Here is a 12724-nt window from a genome sequence, read left to right as displayed (position 1 = left end):
TAAAATGGCCCAAAAACATAGTCAGATGCTCCATTGTGAAATTCTCATTTGTTTTTTATTATTTACTGCAATAAAAGGATCATAAACGAGTTTAACAAATAAATTTACTTGAAAACATGATTATTGGCATAAGTGAATAGAAGCTTATCCACTAACAGGGCTGTGAAAGCATCTAGAGGTAATGGGTCCTAGAGTGGGATGTGGCCAATCACTGGGCCTTATTTTGGTTCATTCTTTCTGACAAAATCCTTCTTAGATGGACAAAACCATGTGCACTGCAGGGGGGGCAGATGTAACATGTGCAGAGAGAATTTGATTTGGGTGAGTAATTTTGTTTCTGTGCAGGGAAAATACTGACTGCTTTATTTTTACACTGCAATATAGATCTCACTTTGAAGTAAAACCCCACCCAAATCTAATTCTCTCTGCACATGTTACATCTGCCCCACCTGCAGTGCACATGGTTTTGCCCATCTAAGAAGGATTTTGTCAGAAAGAATGAACCAAAATAAGGCCCACAGGAGCATTGTCACATTTGTTTGGAGAAACAATTTATTAAAGACTATGGGTGACAAGGGGAGCACTTATTTGCCTTCATGAGTGTTCAAGGCCACAAAGTATTTTGTTGAGTACTACCTCAGCCTCACCTGTCCCTACTTTATAACAGTACTGGTTGGATTGTGGGGAATGATTGGTAATGGGGACAAAGTAGAAAGTGATAACAACTGGTTAGTCATAATCATTATCAACTCTACCTGTTGTGTAAGAGATCCATCTGAAACCAGATGGATCACTGTGTTTGCACAACTCTGCATTTTGCTGGCACACAATCAGCATGACCTCTAAACTCAGCCTATGTGCAATGTCTCTTTACCACTGAGTGGCTACCCTTTAGATATAGGCAGAGTTGTAATAGTGACATGCAACTCTGCATCATCTGAAGAGCCATATGCTCTACTAAGAATCATGGGCAGTGCAGAAACATGCCAGATCTAAACACTTGCATTTAACTGCATGAATGCCAAAACCAGAATTTTGTGTCCCCCCCGTCCCATCCCCCCATCCCCCATGTTAACCATTCCACAATTGAAGTCTCCTTCTCCAAGGAACATTGTAATGTAGAGGAGTAGAAAAAAATCTAGCACCAATCCTAGACATATATGTACACATTGGAATCTCTACTAAATTAGATGAAGACTTTTGGGGTGAAATGTAATAGGAAGAGAGATTCAGAAAGTGAGAGATTTGGTAAGAAATCTCCAGGTTTTTTTAAAGCTGCAATCATTTACACTGTAAAACCAGTTTGATTTTGACGTGTGAATGATTGCCGCTTTAAAACAACTGGAGATTTCTTACCAAATCTCTCACTTTATTAATATCTCATCCTATTACATTTCACCCATTGTGTTTATTCTCAACAGCAGGTTACAGCATAGGTGGTTAAATCCATGCAGTCGGTATTACAGGCAGTAGCATACAGGCACTCTTCGCATGGCAGACTCTTGAAAGGCTCCAATGGGCCCTATGCTAAACACCCCCGGCCTATCACTTGGGTATATATTACACCATTTAGAGCAAGGTGACTCTTCCATGGAAACCCTTATATCAGGAAATCCAAGGTGCTGCTGATTAAACACCTGGGATTCTGCTACTGCTTCCAAAACCTGGTCTGGATCCTCTGCATTACTTTAATGTGGGGAGATGCTGTCTCTGCCACACTTCTCCCCCCTTAGCTTCAACCATCCTAGTGAAGCTACACAAGGTGAGCTCTCTTCCTCACCCACCTCTACATGTGACATCCGCCCTGGTGCACAGCTCTCCACCACTTTCCAGAGGTCGCCCACCTTACCTTCTTCCTCCTTCCCTAGCTTCACCATAGAGTTCCTTGGAGGATCAGGACCTACAAACCTCCTGGAAAGGGCATCGGTATTGAGGTGCTGTTTCCCCAGATAATACCTCACCTCAAACTTAAATGGCTGTAAGGCCAAAAACCAATGGGTCACACGAGCATTTACTTCTTTATTTGTATGCATCCACTGTAAGGGTGCATGGTCTGTGACCAACAATATCTCTCACCCCAATAAATAGTACCTTAGTGACTCAACTGCCCACTAAATGGCCAAGCACTCCTGCTTGCACTCTCTGGGCAATAATTTATGGCTAAGGTAGAGGATGGGCTTCTCCTCTCCATCTACCTCTTGGGATAGGACTGCTCCTAATCCTGTCCCAGAGGCATCCGTCTGTAACATACAGTACATTGTTTTCTAAAGTCGGGAGGCAAGACAGGCTCTTTACACAAAGCTTGTCTTAAATCTGGCCAAGCAGTATCCACTGGTCTAGATTATGTTATCTTGTTTGGGGACTGTTTAAGAAATTTGGTTAGTGGAGCTGCTCTAGCTGCAACCTGTGATAATATAACACCAGACCAAGAAATGTCCTAAGTTGTGACTTACATTTAGGTTTAGACCAGGTGAGGACTGCTTCTACCTTACTAGGCTGAGGTTTAACCTGTCTTCTGCCCACAATGTACCCCAAATACTTGGCCTCAACCATACAAATGGCACATTTCTCAGGGTTGGCGGTAAACCCGTGTCCCCGTAGAGACTGTAAAACGGCTTCTACCTTTGTAGGTGTGACTCCCAGTCAGAGATTATCACATTTGGTGTCCAGACAAGGGAAGCACTTAGCTTGGTTTACCATCCCCATTCTCTACACCCCTATGTAAACTGCATGTCTTTTCTATACTCTGATGCTGGATTTGAGGTTCTTGAACTAGTTTCAAAAATCTATTTAAAGCAGTCACATGGGGTTGTCTACATTAGATGTCATTTAAAATAAACTTGGAGACAGTAAATGTATTTCCAATAAATTAAACTTTTTTGTACGTAGGCTGTTTTAATTTCCACTGCCCACGAACATTTTTCTTTGTGTACTGAACAATTTTCATGCTTGTTCACTCTATTAAAGTGGTAAAGTTCAGCTGCACTTTTTCCTCTTCATCTGTTTACTTTTGCATTTAAAATGGACTTCAAATTAAACAGCACATTTATGGAACAGACGCCGAGAATGCCTTTTTGGCAAGGCTGACATTCTGTCTTAGCAAACATGGATTAAAACTGTTTATATTACGACACATTGAAGTGATATAACTATAGACTGTTTTAAATATAAATGTTTTTTTCTGTCCACTCTGTATGTAACAATAAAACTATAGTGCATTACAAATGATGGACATTGAACAATTTTTTCTCTCCTATTTTGGCAATAAGTAACTTCTTACACTAGACATTAACATGATAACTAATTCCAGGTGCTTTGAAAACAAATGATCATTCCACAAAAACTCTCAAATGTATTCTTTTGATCAAGATTTAATAAATGTAACACATATGCTGGATGATTTGTAGGCCCGTCACTTATGAAAACATAGGACACAGGAGACATTTATTTTTTTCCATAAAGTAATTGTTCCTTGTGTAAAGGAGCCCATACACGCTCCGTTTTTCGCCGGCTCCGTTCTGTACTATGCGATGCGCGCTCCCGCGCATCACCTAGTATGGTACAAAAAGTATGTGCTGCACATACTTTTTGTACTAGGTACACATCGTATCGGATCGCAGTGCATGCACACTGCATGCACTAGGGATGCGATCCGATACGATGTGTACTTTAAAAGTACAGAACTGAGCTTTAAAACGGAGCGTGTATGGGCTCCTTAACACCTTCAGTAATACATGTTCTGATGCTGGGTATATTACATAGAATCAGGGCTGCCAGGAGATCTCCAGGCCCAGCTACTAGGAGGATGCAGCCCTGGGTGTTGCTTTGGGGTAGCTCGGCACTAATGAAGAAAAAGGCTGAACCATTTGGAGGACTGATTGCACATCCCTTTCAGGTTCATATGATAGAGAGGCCGACAGAGGGTTTCACAAATGGGAACCCTCCCTCTTCTGACAATAATTGTCAGTTCCTTGTGTGGAAGGTTTCTATAAAGCATGCAAGGTGTTCGTTGCACATGAGCCTCTGGGTCCAGGTAAGCTCACGTACTGCACACCCTGTACCCATTTAATCATACATTTAATCATACATTTCTATTGGTCTGGTGAAATGGTCACTGCGTCCATTTGCCAGTGATTTGCACATGCGCAATAGAGGTATCCTTGGGACCATGGGTGCCAGGTTCCTGGAGACCTGCGCATACACAGTACACCCTGGCACAAAGCCAGAGTCCACTGCACCGCTGGAGAGGAGGGGGCCCAATCAGAACCTGCACACAGGCCCCTCCTCTCTTAAAGCACCTCTGCTGAGAAAAATACATAACATTATCATTAAAAATGTAAAACTTAGCATAGTGCTTCCATGATTAACTTATGCATTCCCTTCCTTGCAACTATCTATATTATAATCTATTTAGATATCTTTGGCCATGGTTGTGCAGAAAAGAAGAATGGATGCCCTCTCCCCTCTCACATCTCTCAGTGGCTGATGATAGGGACAGGAGGAGAGAGGCTCTACCACCCATGGTTGTATTACACATAAGACTGGCTAGGCTGAAGCCTAGGGCCAGAAAAGGGATAGGGGCCCATATTTTTTTTTCGGAAGCCCTGTTACCTGCTTCCTAGGGCTCACATAGTTAAAGGCACTTTGCACCATTGCAAGGAACAGTCAAGGGGGTGGGGTTGGGGGGCATAGGACACGTAATTGATATTTATGGGAAAAGTGATTGCACTGTGAGAAATGTGACTATGGGTTATATTTACCAAGCATTAGAGAGAGATAAAGTGGTGAGAGATAGTCAGTGGATGACACGGCGTTGGTAGCTACAGACCTATGTAGGCAGCCACTGGTGGAGAACAAACAGGTAGTGCCAGAAATCTATGGCAGCGGTGAGTGCACTGGCAGGAATGCAGTGCATTGCAATGCTACCCAGAACCTGACTTCACCCCAAAGAAGTGCTGGGGAGCTAGATGGCAGGCATATCGGGCCCTGAAAGAGGGGGGTCCGGGGTAGGGGATAGGCTGCAGATAAGTAGAGGATAGGGTTATGCTGTATGGGGGGGGGGGTAGTTTAGGCTTTTAAGGTAGGGAGATTTGGGTTAGGCTGTGGGAGAGGGTACAGGGGTTGCAGAACTTACTAAAATGTGGCAGGATTCTGATAGTCAGGATGCTGCTGTCTGTATTTTGACAAAAATGAAATGAGTTTGATAAGAATAAAGCATCATATATTCTTATAGGTATCTGTGATGTCGGAATAACAAGTTAATATTCCATACATCTTCCTTGTTCACTGAAGATGTGACTTGTAGCAGAAAGTTGGTCCTTATACCATGTGTTCACATTTAGACAGATTTCCCACGGTAAAAATAGACCTCCCTATTATTGAATTTATGCATGAAGTCATTGCACCAGTATTTACATATTTATGTGTAGATTAACTGGGAGATAATGAGAGCTTTCTCTCATACAGTCCATCACAAGATCTTATTATATTCTTGCAGTAGATTGAACAGTACACGGAATCCTGGATTCATAAAACAAGCAAATTAAATGTGGCTCCAGTGGTTTTGGACTTGGACCAGCGAGTTATCTTTATTAATGCATTTGGGGGAAAAGTCTCATTTTATTACATTATTTTCCTAATGATAAAGGCTGTAATGGAATTTCAGCAGAGAACATTAAAGATATTTTAGTTTGTTGGAGCTGGCTCAATATTACTTTGTTTGGTGCAGGGTTATGACTTGGCAGTGTCCAGGATCTGACTGACTTCTGTCTTAAAAGCAGTCAGTGGAGCTGTTTCTTTGTACATACCTTGCAGCCTGACATATATTTGGCTTAAAAATCAGTTTTGACACGTAAATCCCACATGTCAAATGATACTGTAAAACAAGTATCCAAGTGTCAGCACATAGCCCAATAGTCTAGGGACCGGAGAACAGAATAAAAGAACACCTTTCTCTAGACTTTCATCTGCTATTAACCATCTGCAAATAATTTAAATATGTTTCAAATGAACAAAGAAACATCCCATAGTTCTAGACCTGTATTAATGTAAATGAACCTCATTTGCCAAACTGATGCACGTGGTGATATGGAATAGCATGGTATAGTATAGTGTAGTAAGTCCCTGTATGTTTTGACTAATGACAGTCTTTAAATGATATTAGCTCCATTATGTGAAACAAAGGAAAGTATATTAGTTTTAGTCAGTACTCCAACTACTAAATTGTACTTTTCACATGATGTAAAATTGTCTGCTCCTATTGCAACTATGTAATCTATAGCAAAACTCTCACAATCTGCCTGAATAAGATTTTTCGGTACTTGTTTCCTAGCACGGCGCCCATCGCATGGCATTGTGTACCTTATTTAGTGGTGTATGATGCGTGCGATGCGATACGATGCTTGTACAATGAAAAATCGTATGGCATCGTGTACCTTGTTTAGTGGTGTACAATGCGTGCGATGCGATACGATTTTTTATTGTACAAGCACCCAAGCCATGATATGAGATTTTTCTAGCTCATTCATTATTCAATCAATATTGGGCCTAATTCATGTTTGTGCGCAAATGCTAATGCAATTGCTATTTCCTAGGCTATGGAGCTGCTAATGTTCGCAAGTAAAGCATTGCTTAGGAATTATAAGAGACACCCATTGGACTTATTGCAAGAACAATCACACTTGCGATAGCAGACTATACATGATTGAAGAGAACATCGATGCTAAAAGGTACATGGTATCCAATTACCTCCGAAGACGTTCCTGCCATTAAAATGGCCGGATATCACAATTTATGTTTATGGTCATTATCGTAGTATCCAAATAGAGGCCATTTTTTTCTGGCCGACAAAATAGAATGGCGATCGCATAAAAATACGCGGGATCACAGACAAGTCCCTTTTGCTTATTGGAAATTATGCTTTGCCATAAGTGCTGGTATCGGGAGATACAGATGCCAGCATCAGGGCCACTTGTGTAGCCCCCCAGGGTAAACTTGCAGTAGTGACTCAGACGCAATGTATTTGCACATATAATCATACAGCCATCAGAAGACACACATGCTAAGAACGACTATACCATGCCTACATTTTCCAAACCACTCCCCTCAAACTCCTCATTAACACCTGTAAACAGCCACTTCCTGTCTATCACTCGCAGAAACTTTCTCAATGTGAGTCTATATGCAGTCTAACGATAAACGCTTCATTATGTGAACATCGGCCATTGTGTACAGATATGAATAAGGCCCATAGTCAAAATGCCTCCTTTTTCCTTAAACTTTACTCACCTATATAAACCAATCTTATTTTATGTGAATACCCAGTCTGAGTAGAAAGCCAAATGGCAAGAACATCCTACACGAAAGGTTAGCACCTAAGCTACACTAAGCTCAACAACTCAGGAGTCCAGGTAGAAGCATACAGTCTATATATTATCTTATTTAGTAGGTTTTATAATTGTGCCATATACCTAAAAAATATGTATAAACATAATCTAAATACCCTACAGTGGGCATTTCAAACACAATTGGTACCTTTTAAAGATTGGTATACCTATATTTCCCACACAGTACTTTAAACCAAGTCACCTTTGTTCCCTAAGTAAATAAAGCCACTATGCTAATATCTGCTTTCTCATCCCCAAAAGAACAAGCCTTTCTGACATCATGGCAGAGCTGTCTCTGCTGGTACAAGCAACCACCCTAACAAGTGTACCTGCACATCTAAGCATACACGGATGTGCTATGAGTTTCATAAGGTCATATATAGCTATTATACTCTGTCATTGATACACTCTTAAAAGCTTGTGGGCCAGGAGCACTAAGCTTCAAAAGTGATAAATTGGAGAGTGATAAACAACCAACCAATCAGCTCCTGCCTGACATTTTTCAAACACAGCATGTGACATGGCAGGTAGGAGCTGATTGGCTGGCTGTTTATCACTCTCCATTTTATCACTTTTGAAGCTTAATGCATCTGGCCCTGTGGCTTTTAATCAGGGTAAACATTTCATTGGTTTCTCTAGGCATTACTAATGATAGATCACTCAATCCCCTCATCTCAGGACATGACAGCTTCTGAATAGTTTCAGCTAGTTTCAGCTCAGTGCGTTTCTCTTTCTTTTAGAGATAGGTTAGTACCTGACAGGGAACCACACCTTTACTTACCATGTGTACAGGAAATAGTAGAAACATAGGTTTCCAACAGCCATGGTTATTGTAGTTAGGGGGTTTTTCTCTTGTATTGTACTTACATTTTTACATATCCATCTACTAGATTTGTCACTGAGGGGTAAATGTATTAATGGGAGGTTGCTTTGAGCAACAAATTAGATTATATCCATTATTTTCTAAGTAAGAAGTAGGTTGTAATTGGTTGCTATGGGCAACATCCCGTCTTCAGTAGAACTCCCATCTTAGTAACTTTACCCCTGAGAGTCTATCGATAGTAAATTTGGGGAATTGCACTGTTATTACTTAAATTGGCTATTGCAGTGACTTGCCAAGTCAGGATCATTAACAAGCATGCAATGTCCTCATGTCGACATAATTGACAGTCAAAATTTGACAAAAGGAAGTTGAGGTGGTCATAATGGCAACATTCATCTGTCAACACTAATAAAATGTTGATGTTGACAAAATATCCCACTTTACTTATATGGAGGGTACGGCATCTTCAGCTATGTTTCTGAAGTTCTGCAGTCATTTCATGTTGATTTCCGGCAGATCCACTTCCAAAAGTTAGTATGTGTATTCCAAACCTACCCTTCTGTAGCATCTACCTACCCCTAACATTCTCTTCCACAAGTCTGACCCTAACCCCCCCTCCCGCATGCCTGATCCAAACCCTCAAAATTATGAAGATGCTGACATTCTGCACATGCCAACATGGCTAATTTTGGCAGTTTAACAATGTCAACATCATAACTGTTTACATTATGAATGTGGACATTGTAAATGTCAATATTTCAAATACATCCCAGAATGGTTATTGTACAGTACTTATATAAATATTACAGTAAGTGAATCTCCCTACAGTACACCAACATGTTTAAAAAGACACATTTACAGTTATCTTCTGATCTAATATTTGGTGCTGAAATTGCTAGTAACATAAACTGCATAGCATGGTAACGTTAATAAATTGGTTATGCTTTATGTTACTTTTAGATGGATGACATATTAAATTCATTACACGTTCCAGAATAGGTGTCTTTGAATTTTTTAAAATAACATTTCTACATCAGTTACATTAATCGGCTATAAAATAATGTATTCAGACTTTTATCATCTGTTGGAATGTAAACAATACTTAAACTCTGAGTTAATAAAGAGTTGAGAAAAGAGTCCTGCCAGAAACTCACAGAATATAAGTGTAATCAGTACTATTTTTCTGGAAACATAGGTCCAGGAATTCCGGGTCTGGGGGTGGATTGATTAAATAGAGAGAGAAAGAGACACAGGGAAAGAGAGATGTACATATTGTATTTAGAAACAAAGGCACTCACAGGTGACTTTAAAATAAAACTTATCTTGTGGAAAGTATATTTTGGCCCAGAATAGGTTCAGGAACCCAGTTCCTGATAATGTCATATTTCAATAGAGGTTCAGGTTCCTCCTGAAAAATAGCACTGAGTGTAATTCTCTGAAGACCAAGGGGGAAATTTACTAAAGGAAACTTGTAAAAAATAGGAGTATTTGTATCCAGAAATACACTTATTTTTGACATTTACGATCCCAAAAATACGGCAATTCGTATTCGTATTGATAGCACATCAATACGAATACGATTTGCCGTATTTTCGGGATAGTAAATGTCAAAAATAAGTGTATTTCTGGATACAAATACACCTATTTTTTTTTACAAATTTCCTTTAGTAAATTTCCCCCCAAATATCAATATTAATGCTGCAGAATAATGTCTCTTAAAATGGAAATTGCAGTTTGTATGGACTTCACTAGATTAGATACAATATAAAGTTCCACTTCCTACATTACTACATTAAAATATACATTAATATCATGCTTGTTTAAGCCAGGAGGTTCCTGAAAATCAGATGGCTCTCCCGGGTCCCTGGAAGAGTGTGCAATTATCCTGGCCAACCACCACCTACTGAAGTCCCCTGCATTCCTCCAGCAATTTGTGGTGAATTACGACATCATGGCCCTGCCCGCCTCACAATGCCTGTAATCAGTGGCGTAACTATAAATTTTGCTCCCCCCTGCCAAAAAATCTATTGCGCCCCCCCCCCCCCCCCCAAGTGCAACGGAATCTGCTGCGCTATGTTAGACACTGTAGCGGAATCTGCTGCGCTATATAAGACGCTGTAACAGAATCTGCTGCGCTATATAAGACACTGTAACGGAATCTGCTGCGCTATATTAGACCCTGTAACGGAATCTGCTACGCTATATAAGACACTGTAACGGAATCTGCTGCGCTATATAAGACACTGTAACGGAATCTGCTGCGCTATATAAGACACTGTAACGGAATCTGCTACGCTATATAAGACACTGTAACGGAATCTGCTGCGCTATATAACACACTGTAACGGAATCTGCTGCGCTATATAACACACTGTAACGGAATCTGCTGCGCTATATAAGACGCTGTAACGGAATCTGCTACGCTATATAAGACACTGTAACGGAATCTGCTGCGCTATATAAGACACTGTAACGGAATCTGCTGCGCTATATAAGACACTGTAACGGAATCTGCCTCGCTATATAAGACACTGTAACGGTATCTGCTGCACTATATAAGAAACTGTAACGGAATCTGCTGCGCTATATAAGACGCTGTAACGGAATCTGCTGCACTATATAAGACACTGTAATGGAATCTGCTGTGTGTGTGTATATATATATATGCAGACTCACTGTGAGATATATATATATATATATATATACATACACACACATATACAGTATATATATATATATACTGTATATGTGTGTGTATGTATGTATGTATATAATATATATATATATATATAAATACTTATTTTAAATAGTGAGGGTGTAAAAAAATCGCACCTCTGTTTTTGGCAAGTAAGGTGGAGTGGTACTGGGACACTTTTTCACTTCTGCTCCCAGTCCCTTCTGCTGGTTTCCCGGCTCCGCTGTCTGGCAGCCTCTCCAGCGTGTGACGTGATGACGTCACACGCATAGGAGAAGCTGAAGCTGAGGCAGGGACCAGCAGACACTGCTGCTTCCCCTGCCTCTGACACTTCATCCAAGGCCACGCCCCCACCCGCACTCCCTACCTCCCATTGGACAACCAACCCGTCCGTCGATAATTTTTTTTTTTTATTGACAGATCAGACACTGTCATGGCCGCGCCCGCGCCGACGAGCGCACGGGCAGCGGCAGGCAGCCGCGCAGCATCTCTACGCTAGTGTAGTGTGACAGACTCACTGATTGTCTGTCACACTCACATGTCCCCCGGCGCCCACGCAGCCCCCGCTCCCCCAAGCAGCAGCGGGGGCTGCCTTACGGTATCTCCGCCCCTGCCTGTAATGACTTTGTTTTGTAGGGCTGGTACATACATGCCTCTTGTTTTACCCCAACAAAGCATCACCCCCTACTCCATGCCCCCAGATACTGCACCATGCCCCCCCCCTACCACCACCACCATGCGCGGCTGGCTGTCTTCTCTTGGAGGGGTGCAGCCAGAACATCAGCAGGTATGCTTAATATGGGCCTCAATGTGATTTAAAAAAAACTCCTTAAGTCTACAGCAATCCACTATTTTTCTTCTGCTTCCCTTCTGAATCGTCTACAATTAGTATTTTGGAACTGTTTCAGTGTTTTGACATACTGAAGCACATGGTTCATAGTTTGGACCTGTTGGAGGATTTCAGAATTCTTGCTGTATCAGGGAGCAGTATGCTTCAAATGCAGTCAGAGTATACAGCTATCACCTCTCCACAGTATGTGACAAAGGTGAGTGTCCACCTCTCTGCTTCCTGCCCTGATCATATCTCTATGTGTGCCATGCCCAGGGATAGTGCGGATCGCACTGTCCGCATGTAGGGGCGGGGGGAGGATGTTGGGGGCATCCGAGGCAGCTGATGGCGCTTATTGATCTGTGTGAGCCCGGCATTTGCGCTCCGCAGGCAGGAGGTTGTCACGTTCAGGGCTGTGGGAAGATGGTGCGGCTGGCCCGGCACTGTTTGCAGAGGGGGCATCTGACAGGCAGTGATGCCTGGCGATCCTTGGGTCCCCTGGATAGATTACTGCTTTATGAATCACCTGGAAGAAGCGGCCACTGTACAGTCCTGGCGATCCACAGGGGGCTTGCTGCGCACCATATGGGAGTCTCAGGTAGCAGAGATAAGAACCCATCACCTAGTACTTGTGGTCTATGTAAATATTTGTTATTATTTATATATCAGTGTGTTGTCGTTTTTGTATGTCAGGGTGTACAGTGCTTTATGTGTATCGGCATGCTTCTGGAAATTTCCTGGGTCGGTTTTCTATATCAGTGTCCCCTTCTCACCCACCTGTCAGTCAGTTTGTGTCCCCTTACCTCCCACCCGTCCATGTCCCCTTCCCTCCCACCCATAAGTCCATCTGTGTTCCCTTCCCTCCCACCGTCCATCTATGCCCCCTTCCCCCCACCCATCCATTTATGTACCCCTATGGTGCGGTTTGCAAACATGCACTCATCCGTCTGTCTGTCCATTCCCCACCCCTCCCTTCTGTGCTGTAATTAGGT

At 41.9% G+C, this 12724-nt stretch overlaps 1 long non-coding RNA gene across 1 annotated transcript in view; it reads right to left on the bottom strand.

The window, feature by feature from the left end:
- LOC146059608 (uncharacterized) overlaps positions 1-11221 on the bottom strand; it is a 98769-nt gene extending 87548 nt beyond the window's left edge. Inside the window, exon 1 of the long non-coding RNA XR_014470288.1 lies at positions 11041-11221. This is a non-coding gene — a long non-coding RNA (uncharacterized LOC146059608). The remainder of the gene's footprint in view (positions 1-11040) is intronic.
- Between the last annotated feature and the right edge of the window lie 1503 nt (positions 11222-12724).

The sequence above is a fragment of the Crinia signifera genome, chromosome 1, assembly GCF_055691185.1.
Source record: "Crinia signifera chromosome 1, ASM5569118v1, whole genome shotgun sequence".
NCBI classification, from domain to species: Eukaryota; Metazoa; Chordata; class Amphibia; order Anura; family Myobatrachidae; genus Crinia; species Crinia signifera.
The sequence above is the reverse complement of the archived record's forward strand: the minus strand, read 5'-3'. Positions and strand labels throughout refer to the sequence as shown.